The sequence below is a fragment of the Somniosus microcephalus genome, chromosome 5 (assembly GCF_052327205.1).
Source record: "Somniosus microcephalus isolate GS21.2 chromosome 5, FLI_Smic_1.0, whole genome shotgun sequence".
Classification (NCBI taxonomy): domain Eukaryota; kingdom Metazoa; phylum Chordata; class Chondrichthyes; order Squaliformes; family Somniosidae; genus Somniosus; species Somniosus microcephalus.
Genome location: NC_140991.1, coordinates 70,368,424 through 70,395,140, shown reverse-complemented (window position 1 = coordinate 70,395,140; position 26,717 = coordinate 70,368,424). Strand labels below are relative to the sequence as shown.

Sequence of the window (26,717 nt, the reverse complement as noted above, 5' to 3'; positions counted from 1 at the left end):
TTGGTGGTGGATTGGGTATGAATCGTGATCATATCAAAGGCGTTGAAGAGTTTAAGAAGATGAGAAAGGATGATATGCTATCGTGGCAGTCACAGAATATAATCGATGACTTTGACCAGGCTGATCTCCGCTTTGTGGTGGGATGGAAAACAAACTGAAGGAATTTGTAAAGAGAGTGCAGTGTGTTGGGTTGGATGGTGACCATGCTTTTGAAGATCTTGGATAGCAAGAGGACGTTATTTACGAGGGTTTTAGAATGAGCTTTTTAAGGAAGGGATGATAGTCATTTTGAAGGTGTTGCGAATAATGCCTTTAAAAATCAGCTGACAAGGTTAGTGCTGATTGGGCTAAGGAGAGGTTGACCAACTACTGGGTCGGTAGGGGGTTGAGAACAGGTGGTGAATGTTATGGTTGATGTGTCTAGTGAGGGCTGGAGGAAGATGGAGAATCTACAAGGTGTTGTGGGCTTGGGGTTGGAGTAGGAGAGGTGGTGTTGCAGGGTAAGGCGGAGACAGTCAAGCAGGTAGCCTTAATTCTGAAGAAAAAGCCATATCGCACTTAGTGTCAGAGGTGAGGATGTAAGAGGCAGTGTCAGATGTGAGGATGTAAGTGGCAGAAGAGGTTGGAGGGTCAAAGAAGGCAGCACAAGGGCACTGTGCAGATTCCTTGCTCTTGTAATTTTGTTGTCGTCTTCGATTTTGTCATAATTATGAAATTTACCCTAATAATACTTTAGTCCAAATGACGCAAGTATTTTTATTTCAAATTTATTATCTCTCATAATTTCATACCACCTGCCTTTTTAAATCTGTACTGTACTGGAGTTGGCTGTGATGCTGGGAAATGTAGCATGATACTGGATTTAAACCTAGAGGTTATAAACCGATTATAACTCCACAGTGTATAGCAGCACACCATCTGCAGAGTTGGGTCTTGGTTGTTAACAACTGCTCACTAAGATTTTTTTTATATACAGGATAAAATACAGAAAAATAACTCTAGACCTTTGGGTAAGTAAATCCTAAGGTGCGTCCTTTCTAGCTTATCTGTTGAAGCACATACAAGGGATGGGTTATTATTGGTATTTGGGGGAAGCTGATTGAAGTAGCTTTTCACTTGTGTAGACATTTGAGGATTCTTCCTATTTGACAGCAGTGTTTCTTTAATTGCAGGTAGTTGACAAAATGTGAATATTAAAATATCCTTGTAACATGAGAATAGACAAGAGTTCTGTAATGATGGGACTTGCAGGAATAAATAAAATTATTTTGATACTGTACCTTTTTTAATTTGGCAAATACAAGTCTTAAAGTAACCTGCTTTTGGAAAAGTCACAAAGAATTACTTAAACATCCTAGTAGTACATATCTAGCTGCATTGTCCTGTTGCCATGGTTTCAAGCATGAATTAGAATAAGAACTTTTGATGAGATTGTCATCGCTGTGTAAGAAATGAGATTAAAGCTGTTGAATTCAAACTGCTGTCTAAGATGCATCCACAGGATATTCGCACAAGTGCTAAAATTGTAAATGTTGCACTAATGGTAAAGATGTAAACATAAGACAAATTATTGATGGGAAAAGTAGATTACAATTCATTATTAGTGGGAACAGAGCTAAAGTCAATGTGGCAGTAAGTCAGAACACACAAGCACATGCTATGTTGAATCCTGATAGTGGGAAGATGATTTTTCAGCTGTCATTCCTAAATGTCATCCTGCATCTAGTGCAATGCATATTGTCAGCCATCAAAGCAAAAATGCTGTTCACAAACAGACTTCTAACAAACAGACTTCTAAAAAAACATGAAGGAGCAAGCCAGTTACCACCCTACTCCAGTGTTACAGTACTTTTAAAATCTTAATACTGTGCTGTATGTTTTGATGGCAAAATTACTAAGATTTCAATTCTGTAACCAAAAATCTGCCAGACTAATTTCAAAAGCTAAGCTGAGGATCGATGTTGTCCTGTAGGGGCTAGGCAGGATATGGCTCGCATTCACCCCATATTTCTCCCCATCTGCTGTGACTGACCTGATTTCCTGACTAGCACATAATAAAGTGACCAGCATGATGGGTTTACTGCAGCCGCCTTCAATCCAGCTAACCTTCGGGTAGTGCATGTGTGTGTGTGGAATTAAATGTTGTTTATCTCTTTTTTTTTAATCCAATGAAGTTCATTTTTTTTTTAATGATATAATGTTGTGACCATGGTTTGCTTATGGGGATCACTGCATCAGGCACCTTCAGAAAGAAAGGGGGAGAGCTCATGGGAGAAATGGGCCAGGAGAGAATTTTGCAAACTCCAGTGAAATAATTATAACAAGTTTCCCAGGGAGTGGAAGGGCACAGGAGAGTAAGTTATTAGATGGGCAATGAGAAAAGAACTATAGATGGTTTGTCCCTATAAATGTTTTATTTAATGATCTATTGATAATCAATAAAAGTATAATTTAACAAAAGGAGAAATGTGTTGTGAAGGAGGCAGACTGACAGGTACCACTTCTTCAAAACTGAACAAGAATTAATGATATGGCACCCACAAATCTTCATGTGGCGAGTTACCAAATTTTAACTGGCTGAGATGTCAAGTGGGGAGGACAGGGACAATCAGAGTCTCTCGGGGCACTTACACACCTAACAGCAGCTGATTACACACTCAGGAGAACATTGCCATCCCATTCTGTTGGCTAGTAATACTCCATGACACACTGCTGACATAGAATGATGGGGGGGTGCTTAGGAGGCCGGGGACGGCAACGGGGGTAGGTGCTGGCAGGCGGCCAGCAACAAAAATGGCCGCCTGGCACCTCGCCTTTAATTAGCGCCGTCAGGGGCCGCTACCGAAGATCTCAGCCGGGGCGCTGTGCACGGCGATGACATCATCAGCGACAGCGGGGTGCTAACGGTTACCGCCGCCGCTAACCTCCCACTGAACTTCGTGGGAGGTGTTGGCAGCGCCACGCCCGGGCGCCAGTTGCTTTGCGCCCCATTAGCACCCTCTTAGGCGCTGACGGGAGGCGCAAAGCAACCGAATCTTTAGGCCAATAGCTCTGATGTAGACTTAGCATTGGCCCAAACTTGGTTTGCTCCATGGCCTCTTCCTGTGATGACACTTCAACAGCTGTATGACCTATATTTTACCATTCCAATGGTCACTAGATCAGCAGAAAATATGGTGATCCTGCTTTTTGAAAAGTTAGGTTGGCAGCAGGACTGGTTCATTGACCTCTGCCTGCGTTATTCTCTTGTGTTCAGGTATCATTGGACCACGCTAAAAATCAAGGGTTTCTTTTTAAGCTGAAAGATGCATTAATGATTTGCAATCTTACTCCAGATATCTTCCTTCATTGTTGGGTGATGATGACCTTCTGTTGAGAGAGGGTTGGGAATTGCAAAAAAAAATGGTATCTACATCTGCTTACTTGAATTGGGTGTTAATGCTGCTTACATGGATTCGGCATTGCTGTTTTTGTTATTTTCTAATTGCTTTATGCAGCACTTTTCATTGAATGGACATGTGACCTTGTATATAATATGATGAAGTTCTTTTGTGTTAAATACATTAATTGTGCATGAGAGGTGCTAAGCTGCACATTTGGAATGTCCTGAGGATGAAATAAGACACTCTGAATGCAAGTTATTTTTTTTTCTCTGCATTTTAGGGGGAGGCGGTGGCGTAGTGGTTATGTCACTAGACTAGTAAGCCAGAAGCTCAGTCAAATGCTCTTGAGGATATGTGTTCAAATCCCACCACGGCAGCTGGTGGAATTTAAACTCAATTCAATTTAATTCTGGAATTAAATGTTAGTCTTAGTAATGGCGACCATGATACCATCGTCGATTGTTGCAAAAACCCATCTGGTTCACTAATGTCCTTTAGGGAAGGAAATCTGCCATCCTTACCTGGTCTGGCCTACATGTGACTCCAGACCCACAGCAATGTGGTTGACTCTTAATGCCCTCTGAAATGGCCGAGCAAGCCACTCAGTTGTAAACAACTGCTACGAAAAACAATAAGAATAAAACCGGACGGACCACCCGGCATCGACCTCGGCACCGGAAACGACAACAACAAACCCAGCCCTGTCGACCCTGCAAAGTCCTCCTTACCAACATCTGGGGGCTTGTGCCAAAATTGGGAGAGCTGTCCCACAGACTAGTCAAGCAACAGCCTGACATAGTCAAAATTACAGAATCATACCTTACAACCAATGTCCCAGACACCACCATCACCATCCCTGGGTATGTCCTGTCCCACCGGCCGGACGGACCCACCAGAGGTGGTGGCACCGTGGTATACAGTCGGGAGGGAGTAGCCCTGGGAGTCCTCAACATTGACTCAGGACCCCATGAGGTCTCATGGCATCAAGTCAAACATGGGCAAGGAAACCTCCTGCTAATTACCACCTACCGCCCTCCTTCAGCTGATGAATCAGTACTCCTTCATGTTGAACACCAATTGGAAGAAGCACTGAGAGTAGCAAGGGCACAGAATGTCCTCTGGGTGGGGGACTTCAATATCCATCACCAAGAGTGGCTCGGTAGCACCACAACTGACCGAGCTGGTCGAGTCCTAAAGGACATAGCTGCCAGACTGGGTCTGCGACAGGTGGTGAGGGAACCAACAAGAGGGAAAAACCTACTTGATCTCGTCCTCACCAATCTACCTGTTGCAGATGCATCTGTCCATGACAGCATTGGTGGAAGTGACCACCGCACAGTCCTTGTGGAGACGAAGTCCTGTCTTCATGTTGAGGATACCCTCCACCGTGTTGTGTGACACGACCACCGTGCTAAATGGGACAGATTTCGAACAGATCTGGCAACTCAAAACTGGGTATCCATGAGGCGCTGTGGGCCATCAGCAGCAGCAGAATTGTATTCAACCACAATCTGTAACCTCATGGCCCGGCATATCCCTCACTCTACCATTACCATCAAGCCAGGAGATCAACCCTGGTTTAACGAAGAGTGCAGGAGAGCATGCCGGGAACAGCACCAGGCATACCGAAAAATGAGGTGTCAACCTGGTGAGGCTACAACACAGGACTACTTGCATGCCAAACAACGGAAGCAACATGCGATAGACAGAGCTAAGCGATCTCACAACCATCAGATCAAATCAAAGCGCTGCAGTCCTGCCACATCCAGTCGTGAGTGGTGGTGGACAATTAAACAGTTAACAGGAGGAGGCTCCAAAAATATCCCCATCCTCAATGATGGTGGAGCCCAGCACGTGAGTGCAAAAGACAAGGCTGAAGCATTTGCAACTATCTTCCGCCAGAAGTGCCGAGTGGATGATCCATCTCAGCCTCCTCCTGAGGTCCCCAGCATCACAGATGCCAGTCTTCAGCCCATTCAACTCGCTCCACGTGATGTCAAGAAACGGCTGAAGACACTGGATACTGCAAAGGCTATGGGCCCTGACAACATTCCGGCAATAGTACTGAAGACTTGTGCTCCAGAACTAGCTGCGCCCCTAGCCAAGCTGTTCCAGTACAGCTACAACACTGGCATCTACCTGGCAATGTGGAAAATTGCCCAAGTATGTCCTGTCTACAAAAAGCAGGACAAATCCAATCCAGCCAATTACCACTCCATCAGTCTACTCTCAATCATCAGCAAAGTGATGGAAGGTGTCGTCGACAGTGCTATCAAGCGACACTTACTCAGCAATAACCTGCTAACTGACGCCCAGTTTGGGTTCCGCCAGGGACACTCAGCTCCTGACCTCATTACAGCCTTGGTCCAAACATGGACAAAAGAGCTGAACTCGAGGTGAGGTGAGAGTGACTGCCCTTGACATCAAGGCAGCATTTGATCGAGTGTGGCATCAAGGAGCCCTAGCAAAACTGAAGTCAATGGGAATCAAGGGGAAAACTCTCCATTGGTTGGAATCATACCTAGCACAAAGGAAGTTGGCTGTGGTTGTTGGAGGTCATTCATCTCAATCAAATGACATCACTGCAGGAGTTCCTCAGGGCAGTGTCCTAGGCCCAACCATCTTCAGCTGTTTCATCAATGACCTTCCCTCCATCATAAGGTCAGAAGTGGGGATGTTCGCTGATGATTGCACACTGTTCAGCACCATTCGAGACTCGTCAGATACTGACTCAGTCCGTGTCCATATGCAGCAAGACCTGGACAACATTCAGACTTGGGCTGACAAGTGGCAAGTAACATTCGCACCACACAAGTGCCAGGCAATGACCATCTCCAACAAGCGAGACTCTAACCATCTCCCCTTGACATTCAATGGCATTACCATCGCTGAATCCCCCGCTATCAACATCCTGGGGGTTACCATTGATCAGAAACTGAATTGGACCAGCCATATAAATACTGTGGCTACAAGAGCAGGCCAGAGGCTGGGAATTCTGCGGCGAGTGTCTCACCTCCTGACTCCCCAAAGCCTTTCCACCATCTACAAGGCACAAGTCAGGAGTGTGATGGAATACTCTCCACTTGCCTGTCAAGAAGCTCGACACCATTCAGGATAAAGCAGCCCGCTTGATTGGCACTCCATCCACCACCTTCAACATTCACTCCCTCCACCACCGGCGCACTGTGGCTGCAGTGTGTACCATCTACAAGATGCACTGCAGCAACTCGCCAAAGCTCCTTCAACAGCACCTTCCAAACCCGCGACCTCTACCACTTAGAAGGACAAGGGCAGCAGACGCATGGGAACATCACCACCTACAAGTTCCCCTCCAAGCCACACACCATCCTGACTTGGACCTGTATCGCCGTTCCTTCACTGTCGCTGGGCCAAAATCCTGGAACTCCCTTCCTAATTGTGGGTGTACCTACACCATATGGACTGCAGCGGTTCAAGAAGGCGGCTCACCACCATCTTCTCAAGGGCAATTAGGGATGGGCACTAAATGCAGGCCTAGCCAGCGATACCCACATCCCATCAATGAATAATTTAAAAAAAAAAAAAAAATTTTTACAGGCTGTTTTAGTAAGAACACGGTTGAGTGTAAGACTTTCACAAATTCATCTTCATTGATTTTCTTTAACTGGCTGAGTTTTATTTCTCTGAAGAATGTAATATGTCGATCTGTATCAACTCTTGCATGTAGCTGAGAATACAAGATAAATGACTTTCAGTACCATAATGGTCTAATAAGAAATGATCCAAGCAGAAAATTCATAATTTATAAAATGTAATTATGGCTGTTTTATTGATATGTAACCTTATTTTGCTGTTAAATTTACTCATACATTTTATTGACAAAAATATCATGAGAAGATACTAAACTATAAAAGCTATATGGGTATTTAGTTAAATTCTGGATGTTAATGAATGTTAATCTTACAGAATCACTTTCGGCATTTTCAACATTTATAGCTACATCCTGATTCAAATTTGAACTCCAAAGCATATAGCTTAATTAGGAAATTTTCTAGAATTTAAGTTTAGATTCACTCATTTCTATGCTTCTCTTCAAATGTTAAAAATAGGAAGTAAAACATAGAAACATAGAGATAGGAACAGGAGTAGGCCATTCGGCCCTTCGAGCCTGCTCCGCCATTCAATGAGATCATGGCTGATCTTCGTCTGAGATCATAGCTGATCTTACCAGTTCAGTACCCCGTCCCCGCCTTTTCTCCGTAACCCTTAATCCCCTTAGCCTTCAGAAATATATCCAATTCTCTCTTGAAAATATTTATTGAATTAGCCTTCACAGCCCTCTGTGGCAGGGAATTCCACAGGCTCACCACTCTTTGAGTGAAGAAATTCTTCCTCATCTCTGTTTTAAATGATTTGCCCGCTATTTTTAGACTGTGGCCCCTGGTTCTGTGCTCCCCGGCCATTGGAAACATTCTCTCTGAATTCAGCCTGTCCAGGCCTGCCATAATTTTATATGTTTCGATGAGATCCCCTCTCAATCTTCTAAACTCCAGTGAGTACAAGCCCAAACTATTTAATCTCTCTTCGTAGGTCATTCCCGCCATTCCAGGTATCAGCCTGGTGAATCGCCGTTGCACTCTTTCCATGGCAAGAACATCCTTCCGCAGATGGGGCGACCAAAACTGTACACAATACTCCAGATGCGGTCTCACCAGCACCTTGTACAGCTGTAGTAAGGTATCCCTATTCCTATACTCGAACCCCCTTGATATGAAGGCCAACATACCATTTGCCTTCTTGATCGCCTGTTGCACCTGCATGCTCTCCTTCAGTGACTGGTGCACAAGAACACCCAGGTCCCTCTGCACTTCCCCATCTCCCAATCTATTGCCATTTAGATAATAATCTACCCTCCTGTTTTTACCCCCAAAGTGGATAACCTCGCATTTATCCACATTATAGTGCATCTGCCACGTATCTGCCCATTCCCCCAACCTGTCCAAATCGCACTGTAGCCTCCTGACATCCTCATCAGAGCCCACCCCTCCTCCTAGTTTAGTGTCGTCAGCGAATTTGGAAATATTGCATCCAATTCCCTGATCCAGATCATTTATATATATTGTGAACAGCTGGGGTCCCAGGACAGATCCTTGCGGCACCCCGCTGGTCACTGCCTGCCACTCCGAAAACGAGCCGTTTATTCCAACTCTCTGTTTTCTATCCGCCAGCCAGTTCTCTATCCACGTTAATACTTTGCCCCCAATCCCATGAGCCTTAATTTTGCATGATAATCTTTTGTGTGGAACCTTATCGAAGGCTTTCTGGAAGTCAAGGTACACCACATCCACTGGCTCTCCCCCATCTATTTTACCAGTTACTTCCTCAAAAAATTCCAGCAGATTAGTCAAACACGATTTACCCTTTGTAAATCCATGTTGACTCTGTCCGATCCTTTCCCCATTTGTCAAGTGCTCCGCTATTTTATCCTTAATAATGGACTCTAGCATTTTGCCCACAACCGATGTAAGGCTTACTGGTCTATAATTCCCTGCTTTCTCTCTACCCCCCTTTTTAAATATTGGGGTAACATTAGCTACCCTCCAATCCACGGGTACTGTTCCCGAGTCAATGGAGTTCCGGAAGATGATCCTTAGAGCATCTGCTATCTCCAGGGCCACCTCCTTAAGTACCCTAGGATGTAGTTTATCAGGCCCCGGGGATTTGTCGGCCTTCAGTCCCCTCAACTTACCCAACACCATATCCCTAGAGATACTAATTTCTGTCAGCTCCTCCCTCTCATTAGTCCCTATGTTTGCCGATATTCCTGGGAGGTTATTTGTGTCCTCCTTTGTGAATACAGAACCAAAGTATGAGTTTAATTGGTCTGCCATTTCCTTATTCTCCATTATATATTCTCCCGAATCGGACTGCAAGGGACCGACTTGGGATTTTACCAGTCTTTTCCTCCTGATATACCGATAAAAGCTTTTGCAGTCTGTCTTTATGTTTGCTGCAAGTTTACTTTCGTATTCTATTTTCCCCTTCCTGATTAATCCCTTTGTCCTCTTTTGCTGTATCCTGTACTGCCCCCAATCTTCCGGTCTGGTGCTTTTTTTTGCCAGTTGATATGCCCTTTTTTTTGATTTTATGCTGTCCCTAATTTCCCTCGTTATCCACGGTTGAGTCACCTTTTTAGGTTTATTTTTATGCCAAACCGGTATAAACATGTTCTGGAATTCTTCCATTCTATCTTTGAATGCTTGCCATTGTCTCTCCACTGTCAATCCCCCCAGAAACACCACCCAATCAATCTTACCCAATTCCCGTCTCATACCCTCGTAATTCCCTTTATTTAAGTTCTGGACCTTAGTCTCTGATTCAATTTCCTCACTCTCCATCTCGACTGAGAGCTCGATCATATTATGATCGCTCTGACCCAAGGGGCCTCGTACAAGAAGATTGCTGATAAGTCCCTTCTCATTGCACAATACCCAGTCTAAAATGGCCTGATCTCGAGTCGGCTCCTCGACATATTGGTCCAGATAACCGTCCCGAAAACATTCCAGGAATTCCTCCTCCTCAGAATTTTTACTAATTTGGGTAGTCCAATCAATATGTAAATTAAAGTCACCCATGATGACAGCTGTGCTCTTATCGCACGCTTCTCTAATTTCCCTTTTTATGCCTTCCCTCACCTCCATATTACTATTTGGAGGCCTATATATCACACCCACTAACGTTTTCCTCCCCTTGCTATTTCTCATTTCTACCCATACAGATTCCGTTTCATCCGAGTTAATATCCTTCCTTTCCATTGCATTAATCCCCTCCTTTACCAGCAATGCTACCCCACCTCCCCTACCTTTTTGCCGATCCTTCCTAAATATTGTATATCCCTGGATGTTAAGTTCCCAGCCTTGCCCACCCTGCAGCCACGTTTCTGTAATCCCAATCAAATCATACTTGTTTACCTCTATTTCCACAACTAATTCATCCACCTTGTTCCTAATGCTTCGATACAAAGCCTTCAGGCTTGCTTTTTTCACACTCTCATTATGAATTAGTTTGGCCCTTTGTGTTTCTCTCCTTTGCTTATTGCTTCTCACCTTTCTACCATCTATTTCTGACTTCATATGACTTCCCTCTTTTCCACTACCTAGGTTCCCATCCCCCTGCCAAATTAGTTTAAATCCTCCCGAACCGCCCTAGAAAATATTACCCCGAGGACATCGGCTCCCTCACAGTTCAGGTGTAGACCGTCCCCTTGGTACAGGTCACTCCTCCCCAAGAACTGGTTCCAATGCCTCGAGAATTTAAATCCCTCTCCCTTGCACCACTGCTCAAGCCACGTATTTAGCTTATCTATCTTACTCTCTCTAAACTTATTAGCTCGTGGCACTGGTAGCAATCCAGAGATTACTACCTTTGAGGTCCTACTTTTCAATTTAGCTCCTAACTCCCTAAATTCAGCTTGTAGGACCTCCTCCCTCTTTTTACCTACATCGTTGGTACCTACATGTACCACGACAACTGGCTGATCCCCCTCCCCCTTCAGAATGCTCTGCACCCGCTCCGAGACATCCTTGACCCGTGCACCAGGGAGGCAACATACCATCTTGGAGTCTCGGTCTCGGCCACAGAAACTCCTATCTGGACAACCTGTGAATGTAAAGCTAATTGTGTTATTTAACTGATCCAAAGCTTGTATCGAGGGAGGCGTATGGGAAAGAAGTCTGAAAGGGCATAAATGCCTTTTTGAGCTAGCTCATTTCCATGTGTTCCTTCACATATTCTATCCTAGGTGTGCCTGTGCTACTGTTGGCTATAAAGTATGCAAGAATGAACTGAGTTGCGTTACCATCCAATCTTCTCTCCTGATCATTGCTTCCCTCTGAAGATGTGTTCAACCTCTGATGGTCTAACTGAGATTGGGAACTTGCTGTCTGTATGAGCAAGGGACGGTCTGACTTTCCAAGGTGTCAATAGTCACCCAAGTGTATCTTTCAGCTTCTTTCTGCTTTTTCGAAAAGTAATCTTTATTGCTATGCCATTGAGAACAGTGCAAAATGCATATATTGCTGTACATTAAATTTAACCCTGTTTATGCAGATTCCTAAACAGCTCCTTAACTTGTCATTCATCAATGCTTTTCTAAAAAGTGACATTCAAATTTTACTGCTTATTCTATACCAGGTTCGATCTATGCAGTACTTTGTCCCCCTCAGACTTTTGCTGTACGGAAAGTGATTAAAGAATTCTACTGCAAATGCTTCTTGAAGTGTTTTCTAAAGCCTGTGTTGCATTATTATTGATCTGTGGCAAAACATCTTACCCTGTGTTTGAGATGGCATAAATTCTGAGAGGGGTCAGGAGCGGAAATTGAAGAGTCAAACATTAAATTTGATTTGTCTGATGGTCCACAGTAGACCTTTTCTCTCAAGAAGCTACATACTTAGGTCAAACTCTGAAGCCTTTATCTTAATGGAAATATTGTAGATCAGAAATGCTACCTGATTCTGGTCGTGTTTTTTTTAACCACAAAAATAAATCTGCTAACTTAACTCACTATATATTTCTAGTGTCTTTTGGTTTTGTGTTTAAATAGATTTTAAACTGCTAATTTTGTCTTCCAGGATCATTCCTTCCGTTAGCCAGATAAGGCAAAGCAGAATTCCACCGTTATCCTGTAATTCAAGGACTGCTCTACCTGTTGCACGCGCTAATTGTTCATAGGATGAGGTCTTGTCGGAGTGAAAAGCCCAATTGTCCTCTTGTCCAAAGATGTGCGGGTTAGGTTGATTGGCTATGATAAATTGACCCTTAGTGTTAAGGGGGATTAAATACGTGGGGTTACGGGGATAGGGTGGGATATGTGTTGGTGTAGGGGTTACGGGGATCGGGTGGGATATGTGTCGGTGCAGGCTCGATGGGCCGAAATGGCCTCTATCTGCACTGTGGGGTTTCTGTGATTTCTGTGACTGGACATGATTCACTGCCAGGTCTTCATTCTGGCCTCCAGTTTCACCCTGGTCCAATTATCCTCTAGCCTCCAACCCTTCACCTGAGAACCACACTTTGTCTTAACTCCCCTGTGTGAAATTACATTGGACATTGCCTAGTAGTATTACATAGGGGAAAAAATTTGGTTGATTTGTGCCTCCCATTAGTGCCCTAAGAGGGCGCTAACCGGGCGCAAAGCAACTAGTGCCTGGGCGCGGCGCCACTAACGCCTCCCGCGAAATTCAGCGGGAGGTTAGCTGCGGCGGTAACCGTTAGCACCCCGCTGCGCTGCGCCTCTGGCAGTGATGCCATACGCAGCGACCCGGCCGCGATCTTCAGTAGTACCCCCTGACTTACCGTTGGATGCTATGTCCGACAGGGTCAGAGCGGTCTATCTGCGGCCGGGGCGGCGCAAATTAAAGGGGATGTGCCGGGTGGCCATTTTTGTTGCTGGCCGTCTGCCAGCCCCTGCCCCCGTTGCTGTCCCCGGCCTCCTGTGCAAATCCCCCCAACGGGGGTGCCGGCTACGCTCCGTGAGTCCAGAGCTACCAATGAATTACGGCCCGGGGTCGCTAACCTTTTCGGGGCGCTAAAAGTAGCGCCCCGGTGAAGTTAGCACCCCAAAGGGAGCGCGACCCAGTTTTGCCCCCAGAGAATATGCAGCACAGAAACAGGCCATTTGGCCCAACGAGCCTGTGCTGGTGCTTGTACTCCACACGAGTCTCCTCCCATTCCATCTGCCTCAGCTCAGCCTTTCAGTATATCTTTCTATTCCCTTTTCTCCCATGTTCTTGTCTAGTCTCATTTTGAAAATATCTAAGCTATTTATCTCAGTCGCTCCCTGTGGTAGCAAGTTCCACATTCTAACCACTCCGAGTAAAGACATTTCTCCTTATTTTCCTGTTGGATTTTTTAGTAACTCTCTTGTAATTATGGCCCCTAGTTTTGGATTCTCCCGCAAGTGGAAACATTCTCTCCACATCTACCCTGTCCAACCCATTCAGAATTTTAAAGACCTCTATCAGGTCACCTCAAAGTCTTCTCTCTTCGAAAGAAATAAGTCCCAAACTGTTCACTCTTTCCTGATAGCTGTAAGCTCTCAGTTCTGGTACTATCCTTGTAAATCTCTTTTGCACTTTCTCCAGGGCTTGTATGTCCTTTTAGTAACATGGAGACCAGAACTGTGCACAGTATAAGTGTAGCCTAATCAGGAACCTATACAAGTTTAACATGACTTCAGTGCTTTTGAATTATGTACTCCTTGAAATAAATCCCAGTGCTTTGTTAGCATTTTTAATTGCTTTTCTAACCTGCAATGCTGCTTTTAATGATATGTTCACCTGTATCCCTAGATACCTTTACTCTTCTACCCCATTCAGTTTCTTGTTTTCTAAGGTATAGCTGATGTTTCTATTTTTCCTACCAAAGTGCATCACCTCACATTTATCTATGTTAAAATTCATTTGCCACTTAACTGCCCAGTCTGCAAGTTTTCTAATGTCTTCTTGTAATATGTTACATTTCAATGTATTCAAAATCTTATATCTGCTTGCACATCCTGCCAACTTTTTCTATTGTAAATTTCCATGTTCACATTTATAATGAACACTGGCTATGTAAAGTTGTCATGCTGAAATCTCACGCTTCCACCCCCGACCACCACAGTTAGGTAATGCAGTGTGGCAGGAGAGTGTGATTGTAGCATGACAAGTTTTCATCGGCTGTTTTTATTATAAATATGGACATAGGAATTTTTTAATGGCAATATAAAATGTTTGAGAGATTATAGTCAAAAAATTTTGAAATGTGCTTTAAAACATTATGGGAGAGAAATTCAGTTGTGAGCGCCACCCGTTAGCGCCTTAAGAGGGCGATAAGTGGGGCGCTAACCAACTAGCGCCCGGGCGCGGTGAGACCTGCGTCTCTCAAGAAATTGAGCGGACATTTAGCGGCGGCGCTAAACCCTACCGCCCGCTCTCCTGCGCACGCAGATCTTGACGTCATTCCAGAGTGCAACGCCCTTGGGGCGCCCCGGACCGGAAATTCAGTGGCGCCCCCCTCCTTTCCGCCTGTCGCTACCGACGACAGGTTGACTGGAACGCTTCCCAGTCGCTGTGGGGCTGGGGGGGTGCTATTTAAAGGGGGCTCTTCCTGTCTTCTGTGTGGTAGCCATTTTTGGACCACTCTTTCTGAGAGAGAGAGATTTGCAGAGAGACAAAGGGAGAAAGAGAGACTTCTGCATTGAGTCAATGCTGTCTGAAGTAGTTTTGGCTTCTGCCCATAACTTTGTAGTTGCTTTGCTTTTTCACCGGCATAACTTTGATTGCCCACATATTATGGGGGCTGCAATGGATGGGAACATCATGCTTCTCCATCACATTGAGAGGGTGCAGAGATAGAGTGGCAATCATGGCCAGACAGAGGCGGGCCAACAGGCGTCGGTACAGGAGACCTTACCGTCCCAGGGTTTTTCGACAACAGTTCTCGTACATCAATATGTCTGAGGAGCAGTGTTTGCAAAGGCTGCGATTCAGCAAGGAGGTGGCCACTGAGCTCTGCCACCTCCTCCAGCCAGATCTGCAACCTCAACTGAGGAGCAGGACGTCTGTCGGTGGCAGTGAAGGTAACAGTGGCTCTCAACTTTTATGCCACCGGCTCCTTTCAATCTGCTACTGGGGACATTGCCAATATCTCCCAGTTCGCGGTGCATTGCTGCACCTGTCAAGTCACAAATGCCCTCTTTAGAAGGAGATGCGAGTACATCTCTTTCCCGATGACCCCCGACAAGCAGCAAGATCGCGCAGCGGGCTTTGCAAGAATAGCGGGCTTCCCCATGGTGCAGGGCGCCATTGACTGCACCCATGTGGCTTTGCGGGCGCTGCAAGAGAATGCCGAGGATTTCCGCAACTGAAAGGGCTTCCATTCCTTGAACATCCAGTTGGTCTGTGACCACAGACAGCTGATACGCGCTGTCAATGCCCACTTTCCAGGCAGCAGCCACGATGCCTTCATCCTGCGCCAGACTTCTGTGGCAGACCTTTTTGAGGCCCGCTTCATCCAGGAGGCTGGCTTCTCGGGGACAAGGGCTATCCTCTGTGCACCTGGCTGATGACCCCGCTCTGTTCGCCCAGTACCCCTGCAGAAGAACGATACAACGAGAGCCATCAAGCTACCAGGAACATCGCTGAGCACGCAATCGGCGTGCTCAAGCAACGGTTCCGCTGTCTGGACCACTCTGGAGGAGCCCTGCAGTACTCGCCTGAGCGAGTCTCCCACTTCGTCGTTGTCTGCTGCATGCTGCATAACCTGGCAATCCTCAGGACCCAGCCAATGCCAGCGGGCCTTGGAGCAGCAGCACCAAGACTGGAGGGAGGCACAAAGTGCAAGGGCCATCCGTCAAAGGCTTATAGCAAGTCGCTTCTAGGCCCCCTCTGAGGGAATGGCTTCTGCCATTCAAAGAACCTGAATGGAAACATGCCGCAACCCCTAAGCCGGTCAAGGCAACAATGAGTGCAAAGAGCAAACATGCACATTTTGAATTGAGACACTTCTTTATTAACAAAACTGTGTATCCTTCCCGCATGACAAAGTAATAGAAAGAAACACACAAAGAAACAGTCAATCACATAACTGTCTCTCACAACCTGGAGACAATGTGCAAAACAGTAACAAAAATATGACCACGATCCTCGGCCTTCAAAAAAACAATGAACCACATTTTGCCACACCTTCTACTTTTTGCCCTTCGAGGGTGATCTGCATCCCTTGCGAAATTTCTCCCTTCCCACCCTGCAGCTCCTCCGCACTGGAACCCCAGTGGCTGCAGCAAGGCAGGGGGAAGGCTGCTGAGTGTCAGAAACTGAGACTGCAGATACCCTTGAGGGACGGCCTGGACCAGCTCTGGGCCTGGAGGGCCTGGCTGCTGACTGCTCCAACTCTGCATGGGCAGCAGCAGTCTGTCCTACAGGTGGTGGCAACTGCAGTGGAGAAGTGACAGTGCTGGCAGCAGGAATGCTGTCATCCTGAGAGAGGACAGCAACTCACTGCTCGACCGACACACTGGCACTCCGACGGGGCAGCACTTCAGCATGCGCAGCAATCTGCGGGAGCACAGATTGCTGGTCTGCTGCGGCGCGGGCAGGGCCCTGGGGAAACCTGCCTAATCCAGCGAGGGTGACATCAGTTAGTGCTCGCGTGGCCTCAATCTGCGTCTGCATGAGACCACCGACTGACTGCATTGCAGCACTTAGCATTTGCGTGGCAGCTGCCTGTGCTGCACCGAAGTCCTGGACACTCCTTGCCAGTGACTCAGTGGATTCGGGCATCCTTGCCACTGCAGCCATGAGCTCAGTGTGCCTTTGCTCCGCCCGGGCGCTCATTTCAGTGAGGAGCTGCACCTCTTCTGCGCTCACTGTAGCAGGACTCGAGGCCATACTCTCCCTCCGGGGAGAAGGCCCCCGAGCTTCCCTACCCACCTCGCGTTGCTGCAGCCCGCTGGGTCCTGGAGCTTCACCCTTATCAGACCATTTCCCCCCCCCCTGCTCCCCTCCAGGGAAGGACGTGTCCCCAGTATGGCCATGGGCTGCCTCAGCAGAGGGTTGCGCTGATGGTCCGGTTTCCTCTTCCTCCTCACCTTCAGATTCACTCCCAGTGGCAGTTTGAGGGCCCGCCTCCTCACCTGGTGAATCAGCATCTGAAAGCAGGGAGGTACAAGAGTGGTTTTAGCGTGAGGACAGGGTGGCAGCAAGGGAGGAATGAGTGCAGCGATGTACTGATTTGGATCGAGAGTGTCAAAGGATGCTGTTGTGAGGAACAAGTGGAAGGAGAGAGGTCAAAAAGGTGATGACCTTACCATTGCTGGCCAGAACGAGGTTGGCGTCTCCAGTGGCGACGGGTCAAGCATCCGGCTTGCCACAATCCGGTGGACTCGCTGCTCCAGATCGGTCAGGGCTTGAAAGTGAGACCGGCCTCCCCCGGTCCATTGCTGCTGTCTCCTATTATGCGCCAGCTTGCCCTGCAAGAAAAAGGACGGGGTCTGAGTAAAGATGCAGCCATGATCTTGGCTGAAATGCCTCCCATGGTGGAATAGCCCTTACTGTGTGCAGCCATGATCTTGGCTGAAATGCATCCCATGGTGGAAAAGCCCTTACTGTTTGCAGCCATGATCTTGGCTGACATGCCTCCCATGGTCGAATAGCCCTTACTGTATGCAATGTGCTGAATGTGCATGTGAGTTTCCTGAAAGGGCCAAAGGTGTTGGAGGAGTGCTGGGCATTGGGGCTTTCAAGACCCTTTGGCCATAAGGCGAGGTCAAGATGGAGGGATGAAGAGGTTTCTGAAAAAGGCACTCACCCTGACGACCCGAGTGAGGTCGTTGAACTTCTTCCTGCATTGCACAGGGGTCCTAGGAACCATGCTGCTGGAGGTCACTCTGTGAGCCACCTCCCTCCAAGCTTTTCGGTACTCGCTGGGCAGAGGCCACCTGCCACTCTCCGGGTACAGGAGAGATCGCCTGCGCTCTACCGCGCCAACCAGAGCCTCCAAGGCCCCCTCGCTGAAACGCTGCGCTCGCTCCCTGGCCCCCTCCATGGTCCTTGGCTGCAGGATTTGGCAACAGGTCTGTCCAGGCCGAGATTCAGGGCTCTGATGCGCAGGGTGCTGCTGCAAATCAAGATCGACCCTCCCCTTTAAGAGCTGACCGGCGCCAGCGTGTCTGTGTGCAATCGCTAACTGACAGCACCTGCGCTGCGCCTGCCCTCTGAGTTAGCGCCTCCCTCCTCTGGCTTAGCGCCTTAAGAGAGTCGTGCAGCGCCTGATTTAGCGCTGCAATCGGCTCCAGGGGCGAAACAGACCAATTTCACAGTAGGTGGCGATAATTTGCGCTGCCGAGAATTGCGCCCCAAATGGGGCGATACCAAATTTCTCCCCCTATATTTCTTTGCAAGCATCCGAAAATATGTGGTTGTAATTCACAAATATTTGGAAATAATCTTCGATTGGTCATTGTTATATTTAGTATGATATTGTTTATTATCTGTTCAAAAGTTCTTGCCTGTATTAAAAAGGTGGAATGGATTTTGTATTTATCTCCAATACAGAAATTACAGTTTTTTAAACTGATTTTCCTGATGTTTTCAGTTATAACTGCTCACAGATATTGTGCCTTGAAGAATATGCTTTCCAAAGTGGTTTGGTGGACGAATACTGTACAACTTTTTTTGAATAGGTTGCATGAGATATGCAGATTTGTTATTTGTTATATATTGTTGCTGAAGTGGTTCTCGGAATTAAGAAAGAAACAGAAAACTTGCATTTATATAGCACCTTTCACAACCTCAGGATGTCTCAAAGCTCTTTACAGGCAATGAAGTAGTTTTGAAGTGTGGTCACTATTGTAATGTAATGTACTGTAGGAAATGTGGTAGCCAATTTGAGCACAGCAAGCTCCCACAAACAGCAATGAAATAGATGACCAAGTCATCTGTTTTCGATGTTGGTTGAGAGATAAATGTTGGCCAGGAGAGCTTTCTCTGCTCCTCCTCGAATAGTGCCATGGATCTTTTAAGTCCACATGAGGGCAGACAGGGCCTTGGTTTTACATCTCATCTGAAAGTGCGGCACTCCCTCAGTGAGGCACTGAAGTGCCAGCCTAGATTATGAGCTTAAGTCTCTGGAGTGGGGTTTGAACCCACAAAATTCTGACTCAAAGATGAGAGTGCTACCGCTGAGCCACGGCTGACACCAATCAATGTACAAAGTCATTACTATACTGCATTCTACTTACCTTTTTAGTCCAATCTAAATGGAACAACTGACACTGCAGAATGTCATGAGGAGAATTTTCTGACTAGAATTTTCTGACATTTATTTTAATGGCTACCTCTTGTACAATTTGTGGTACTGTAACTTTGATGTTCTCCATCTGGTGGAAGAATGTTAAATTGGATGGCAATTAAGTTCTGACACATTATGGTCTGAGCCAAAATGTGGCTAAAAATAGATTCAAGCCTCTTGTAGATTGTGTAATGACATATAACCACTGCTGCTGTTAAATTTATTTAATCCTGCTACATTTGACTGCCCTAAATATAGCAATTATGAATAATTAACCAAATTATTAAGGCTGTAATAATCATTATCAGTGGGCTAACTGCTTAATCATACACAAAGTAGATAAGATGCATTCCACCCATATTTCATTCCATTTGCTGCTTTTAAATAGTTGAGTTTAATGTTCTGAACACATAATGAGTGCACTTTGCTGTGGAATGCGTCAACTGACTGGAGGAAAGGGACTGGTATTCTATGAAATAAAGTACATTCTATTAAGTAATAAAATATGAAAGAACCTCGGTATGAAGATAAAAATAAAACTGAATTCTGTTCACTTCAGTTACCTTGCTTTCTAGGAATCGAGAAAAATAAGCTAACTTAATTCTGCTGCTCGCAGTTTATTTTGTGGATCAAGCCTTCCCCTAGCCTCAACCTGAATAATTGCTAATTGGTTTTGGTTAGCAAGGCTTACTTGCCATTTAATGTCAAGATTGTTGAACATTTTTGGCCTTTCTTCCCCATCCAGACTGTATAGCAATTTCACCTCCAATCATCATCACTGCAACTTATTTCCCCTATTACATTCTAATAATATATTCAAACCATTTCTATTCAGGGATTTTGAAGGTCATTTCTGCAAGACTTATGGGGTTTTTTTTGCTTGGAAGAAAAGCATTTATATTTTCCCTTTAGATAAATTGAATTCCCATAATATATTTGAGATTGCCAAGAACTCTAGAACCAGGGTACAAGCACAAGTTTAGAATAGGGAAGGCGCACAGACAGTTTAGATGAAATTACTTTATGCAATGGGTGGTGAACGTATGGATGTGACTTTGCAGGGAGGCAGATAGTGTGGAAAAATTAGGGATATCGGATAGGCATTTGAGGGAGTGGGCAATTGCGAGGCTAAAGTACTGCAGCCTTTTCTGGTCCTGTATTTTCCTACATTCCCTAGTTCAGTAAATTGCAATGTTTCATATTGGTTTGATTATGTAGAGATATTGGCTTTATAATCATGAACAATATCAGTTCAGGAACAAATTGTATCTAGATTGTACTCGACGGGAGCGGCAAGCTGGACTTTGTAAACAGAAGGTGAGCGAAATATAAAGTTGATGTATGTTCTAAATCTTAATAGCTTTTCCTTTCATTCAATATTGATTACAATGTACCCTAAAGAAAGTCCACGTAAAAATTTTACAATTTTGCAAACTATTTCCAACAAATAATACAAACACTAATTTGTATTTTAACATCCATTAGCCAGTGGTACTAATAAGAACCAGTAACTGTGATTGTCTGCTGTGCCTACTGTCTGGTGATTCAGCACCTATCATTTTGATGCTTGCTTTGATCACGTTTGAGCTCAAGTAACTAAGGTTTTCAGTTCTGTGTCAGCTTTGGCCATAAAAGGCGCCTCTGTCTAGGCCGACTTTCACCTTGAGTAAACATAGAAACATAGAAGATAGGAGCAGGAGTAGGCCATTCAGCCCCTCGAGCCTGCTCCGCCATTCAATGAGATCATGGCTGATCATCCAAACTCAGTACCCCGTCCCTGCCTTCTCCCCATATCCCTTGATCCCTTTAGCCTTAAGAAATATATCTAACTCCTTCTTGAATATATTTAATGAATTGGCCTCAACTGCCTTTTGTGGTAGAGAATTCCACAGGTTCACCACTCTCTGGGTGAAGAAATTCCTCCTCACCTCAGTCCTAAATGGCTTACCCCTTATCTTTAGACTGTGACCCCTGGTTCTGGACTCCCCCGCCATTGGGAACAGCCTTCCTGCATCTAGTCTGTCCAGTCCTGTTAGAATTTTATAAGTTTCAATGAGATCCCCTCTCATTCTTCTAAACTCCAGCGAGTATAAGTCTAATCGACCCAATCTCTCCTCATACGTCATTCCTGCCATCCCAGGTATCAGTCTGGTGAATCATTCGCCAAAGTGTGTGCTGTAGCCACAGTTTTTCTGGGTTTGCTGTGAAAACAGTTTTATAGTCAAAATTCTACCTTTAAATTTTTCATGAGTCATTCAAGCAATGAAGGACATGTCTCGGGTTGAAAGTAAGAGCTTAGTACTGTATCCTTTGTAGGACCTGGAAAGGAACCAAGCTTTTTAAAACCTGCCCCCAAACGTTGTGTAGGAGGTTCAAGCAGTTTATTTTTCTCAAAATTCTCATATTTAATAGATGAGTTTAGCTAACCTTGCATACGGAGGGAGAGGAAGAAGAAAATATTAAGGGAAAAAGTTATCCAGAAATGCATGTACAGCAGAAACTCATCAGTCGATCTTTTATTACAAACTTTAAAACAGTTTTGCAGCTAGTCCTGGCTGAAAGTCCATTACAACAGAGCAGTTCAAATCTTGGAAAGATCAACAAATGAAAAATATTTTACTGTTCTCCATGAATTAGCAATAACCAGGTTTGACTGTAATTTGGACACAGTGCATCCAACCAGGTCCAATTTCAGTTTATTTGCTGCCAGTTGCTGTAAAAGATCAGATAGATCATTACTACAAGGCTGAGTATAATTACATGTTAAGATTGACGTGTTAATTTAGGAGGGGTGTTCGTGTTTCCAGATTACATTATAGGTGGGCGAGCCGAAGGTTTACATGGTGAAACACAACCTAAGTAAATCCAGAGGAAATTTAGAATTGTAGACTGTGCTTGAAATGCTTTCCCCCATTCCTTACTGTTGCATATTTTTCCACAAAGCTTCCTTGGGAAACTTAGAATTTTTACATCCAAATTTACCACAATGCACTATTTTTAAACATTAACATCAAAAAAGATTTTAATTGTCATGGGTTAATTCAGACTGTTGGGTGAATGGAGGTGGTGTCAGTGTGCAGTCTATCAGTTATTGTGTGAGCATAGCAAAATTTGAGAAAAAGCTGAAACATACAATTACTATTATTTAGGACAACTGAGGCAAATGTAATAGAATCAGAGAAACTTACAGCACAGAAGGAGGCCATTTGGCTCGCTGTGCCTGTGCTGGCTCTTTGAAAGAGCAGTCGTGTTTAGTCCCACATCCCTGTTTTTTGTCCGTAACCCTGTAAGTACCTCATCCTCAAGTACCTGCCCAACTCCCTTTTAAAATTATTTATGGAATCGGCTTCCACCACCTTTTCAGGTAGAGCGTTTCAGATCCCGACAACACGGAGTGAAAAAATGTCTCCTTATCTCCCCTCTAGATCTTTGGCCAATGATTTTGAATCTCTGACCTCTGGTTATTGACCCACTCACCAGAGGGAACGTTTTTTTCTCTCTCTATTTTATCAAAACCTCTCATCATCTTGAAAACCTCTTGGGTCACCTCTTAACTTTCTCTGTTCCAAGGAGAACAGTCCTCAGTTTTGCAACGTTGCCTCATAACTCAAGTCCCTCATCCCTGGTAACATCCTGGTAAACCTCTTCTGTAACCTTTCTAAGGCCTTTACATCTTTCCTGAAGTGTGGTGCCCAGAATTTCCCACAATACTCCAGCTGAGGCCTAACCAGTGATTTAAGAAGTTTATAAATAATAACCTCGTGCTGGAAGACGGCAAAAGCACTTCCCACTAAGGATGACAAAACAATGGATGCTGGGCAGGAGAGGAAAAGGGAAAATATAGAGGGTTAGGGTGGTGAACCAAATATGTGGCCTAAGTTTTGAGATTTTAAAAAGCAGGGAAGGAAGTGGGAAGTCAGAGGAAAGTGGGCAGAAGACTGGAATGCAGTTATTGAGTGAGTGGTGGAACAGATGCAGCAGGGGACAAGAAGAGGAATGAATGTTGTGTGTGAGGACATAAGACAGGAGATCATCAAGATGGGTTGGGACATGTCCATGGAATGATGTGAAACTGAAGAAAAGAATTCTAGAAATCAACTAGCAGAGACATGGGGGGATGGGGGCGGGGTGGTGGACGACTAGTGATGGGTCAAGATTGTGATTAATTGTGGGTCAAGATATAGATTGTAGCATCTTGTATGCGTTGAGGCCTATGAGGGGGAGGACCCAACTCGAAGAATGTGAGAGAGGCTTAGCCTATCTATCTATCTATCTATATATATATAAATCGGTACTTCTGTCTGTCATTCTGTCTGTCATTGTGTGTGTCTGTCATTGTGTCTGTCTGTGTCTGTCTGTCTGTCATCGCGTGTGCATCTGTCGGGCTATGCGCTCGAACGTTACAGGGCGTACCTACGCGCGCATTACCTCCAAAGAAAGCTTACGCTTCCGAGACGGTTTTAAGCGTATTTACGTTTCGGCCGGGCTAAAATCCCGCCCGCGGTATCCCAAAAACCTTCAACGTTCCGCTCATTAGCATCTCATTATCCGCTCATTAGCGACAGAGTGAGCTTGAGCTCGACCAATCGTACGCCGGGTTGCTGGCGTGTGCCGCCGGGCCAATCGGTGCGCGTGTGGCCGGGCCTTATCCTTCTGAACCGAGGTGAGTCGCCGCCATCTTGATTCCAAACTTTTCCTTTCTTTTTCCCGCTTTCTGCGTCTTAAAAAAAAACGTTGCTTTTAAAACACATATTGTTTTTTTTAAAAATGATTTAGAAAGTAATTAACTTATCTAACCTCATTAATTTTCCTACCTTTCCCCGTTTTTCCAGGTAGGCCTAGAAGCCTCGGCGTCTCCTCTGCACCCACACCCGAGCTAGGCACCTCCCGGCCCCACTCGAAGGCTGGAGGGCCGAGCCTCAGCCCAGCGCCGCTAGGGTGCGCGCGCCGCAGGAGCTGAGACGCGGCATCTCTGGCTCGGCCGGGGGGCGGGGCTTGCTGAGCGTCCAGCGTTACCCTGGCAACCCCGGCCGGCCGTCTTGCACAGCCGCAATCGGCGGTCTTCACCTCGGGGGGGGGGGGGGGGGCCGCGACCCTCGGGGGGGGGGGGGGCCGCGACCCTCGGGGGCGGGGGCCGCGACCCTCGGGGGGGGGGGGGCCGCGACCCTCGGGGGAGGGGGGGGGGCGCGACCCTCGGGGGGGGGGGCCCCCGCCCTCCCTTCCTCCCTTTCCCCCCCGCCCTCCCCCCCCGCCCTCCCCTCCCTCCCCCTCCCGTCCCCCCCTCCCGTCCCCCCCTCCCCTCCCCCCTCCCCTCCCCTCCCTCCCCCCTCCCCTCCCTCTCTTCCCCCCCAGTCGCTCTCTCTCTTCCACCCCCAGTCGCTCTCTCTCTTCCCCACCCCCGTCGCTCTCTCTCTTCCCCCCCCAGTCGCTCTCTCTCTTCCCCCCCCCAGTCGCTCTCTCTCTTCCCCCCCCCAGTCGCTCTCTCTCTTCCCCCCCCCCAGTCGCTCTCTCTCTTCCCCCCCCAGTCGCTCTCTCTCTTCCCCCCCCCAGTCGCTCTCTCTCTTCCCCCCCCCCAGTCGCTCTCTCTCTTCCCCCCCCAGTCGCTCTCTCTCTTCCCCCCCCAGTCGCTCTCTCTCTTCCCCCCCCAGTCGCTCTCTCTCTTCCCCCCCCAGTCGCTCTCTCTCTTCCCCCCCCAGTCGCTCTCTCTCTTCCCCCCCCCAGTCGCTCTCTCTCTTCCCCCCCAGTCGCTCTCTCTCTTCCCCCCCAGTCGCTCTCTCTCTTCCCCCCCCCCCCCAGTCGCTCTCTCTCTTCCCCCCCCCCCCAGTCGCTCTCTCTCTTCCCCCCCCAGTCGCTCTCTCTCTTCCCCCCCCCCAGTCGCTCTCTCTCTTCCCCCCCCAGTCGCTCTCTCTCTTCCCCCCCCAGTCGCTCTCTCTCTTCCCCCCCCCAGTCGCTCTCTCTCTTCCCCCCCCCCAGTCGCTCTCTCTCTTCCCCCCCCAGTCGCTCTCTCTCTTCCCCCCCCAGTCGCTCTCTCTCTTCCCCCCCCCCAGTCGCTCTCTCTCTTCCCCCCCAGTCGCTCTCTCTCTTCCCCCCCCAGTCGCTCTCTCTCTTCCCCCCCAGTCGCTCTCTCTCTTCCCCCCCCCCAGTCGCTCTCTCTCTTCCCCCCCCCCCCAGTCGCTCTCTCTCTTCCCCCCCCAGTCGCTCTCTCTCTTCCCCCCCCAGTCGCTCTCTCTCTTCCCCTCCAGTCGCTCTCTCTCTTCCCCCCCAGTCGCTCTCTCTCTTCCCCCCCAGTCGCTCTCTCTCTCTCTCTCTCCTCCAACAACAACATTCCCTCGAAAAAGCCTCGGCACCGCCGGGCACTTCAGCTAGTCTATATATATAAATCGGTCAATCTGTCATTCTGTCTGTCATTCTGTCTGTCATTCTGTCTATCTGTCTGTCATCGCGTGTGCATCTGTCGGGCTATGCGCTCGAAAGTTACAGGGCGTACCTACGCGCGCGTTACCGCCAAAGAAAGCTTACGCTTCCGAGACGGTTTTAAGCGTATTTACGTTTCGGCCGGGCTAAAATCGCGCCCGCGGTATCCCAAAAACCTTCAACATTCCGCTCATTAGCATCTCATTATCCGCTCATTAGCGACAGAGTGACCTCGAGGTCGACCAATCGTACGGCGGCTTGCTGCCGCGTGCGGCCGGGCCCTCCTATGGTCGAGTGACGGGACGATTGACCAATCCTACGCTTTGGTGACCTGACGGTCGACCAATCGGTGCGTGTGTGGGCGGGCCTTATCGTTCTGAACCGAGGTGAGTCGCCGCCATCTTGCTTCCATTCTTTTTCCTGCTTTCTGCGTCTTTCTTTTCAAATATACATTTCCACCAAAATAAAATTGAATTTATTAAATTGTTTTTAAAAGAATCACTCATTTGTAAACCTAACCTGAACATTCTTTTTCCTACCTTTCCCCGTTTTTTTCTTAGGCCTCAAAGCCTGCGCCTTTCTTGCCCAGCCAGGCCCGAGCTAGGTGATTGCGCTTCTGCTAAGCTCCTCACCCGCCCCCCCCCCCCGCCGTGTCACGTTACCCAGGGCAACGGCGTCAGCCACGAGGGTCAGGGTGCGCGCGCAGCAGGAGCAGGTGAGACGCGGCGTCTCTGTTCTGCGCTCGGCAGGGGGGGGGCGTGGCTCGGCCGCCGGCCGTCTCTCAGAGCCGCAATCGGGCTCGGCCGGGGGGGGGGGGCGGGGCTCGGCCGCCTGCCGTCTTTCAGAGCCGCAATCGGGCTCGGCCGGGGGGGGTCGGGGCTCGGAGAGCGGGGCTCTCGGCCGGGGGGGGTGGGGCTCGGAGAGCGGGGCTCTTGGCCTGGGCCCCCCCCCCCGCCTCCCCCCTTCTTCCCGCCCCCCCTTCTCCCCCCGCCCCGTCCGCCCCTTCCCCCCCTTCCCTTCCCCCACCTTCCCCTTCTCCCCCCCGCCCCCCCCTTCCCCCCCTCCATTCCCCCCTCCCTTCCCCCCACCCGCTCTCTCTCCTCCCCC

The 26,717-nt window shown here is 47.5% G+C and overlaps 1 protein-coding gene across 5 annotated transcripts in view; it reads left to right on the top strand.

Moving 5' to 3' along the window:
- The window catches only part of LOC147117099 (sickle tail protein-like), a 702,547-nt gene that overhangs the window by 142,683 nt on the left and 533,147 nt on the right, over window positions 1-26,717 (top strand). The gene's annotated exons all lie outside the window — the stretch shown is intronic.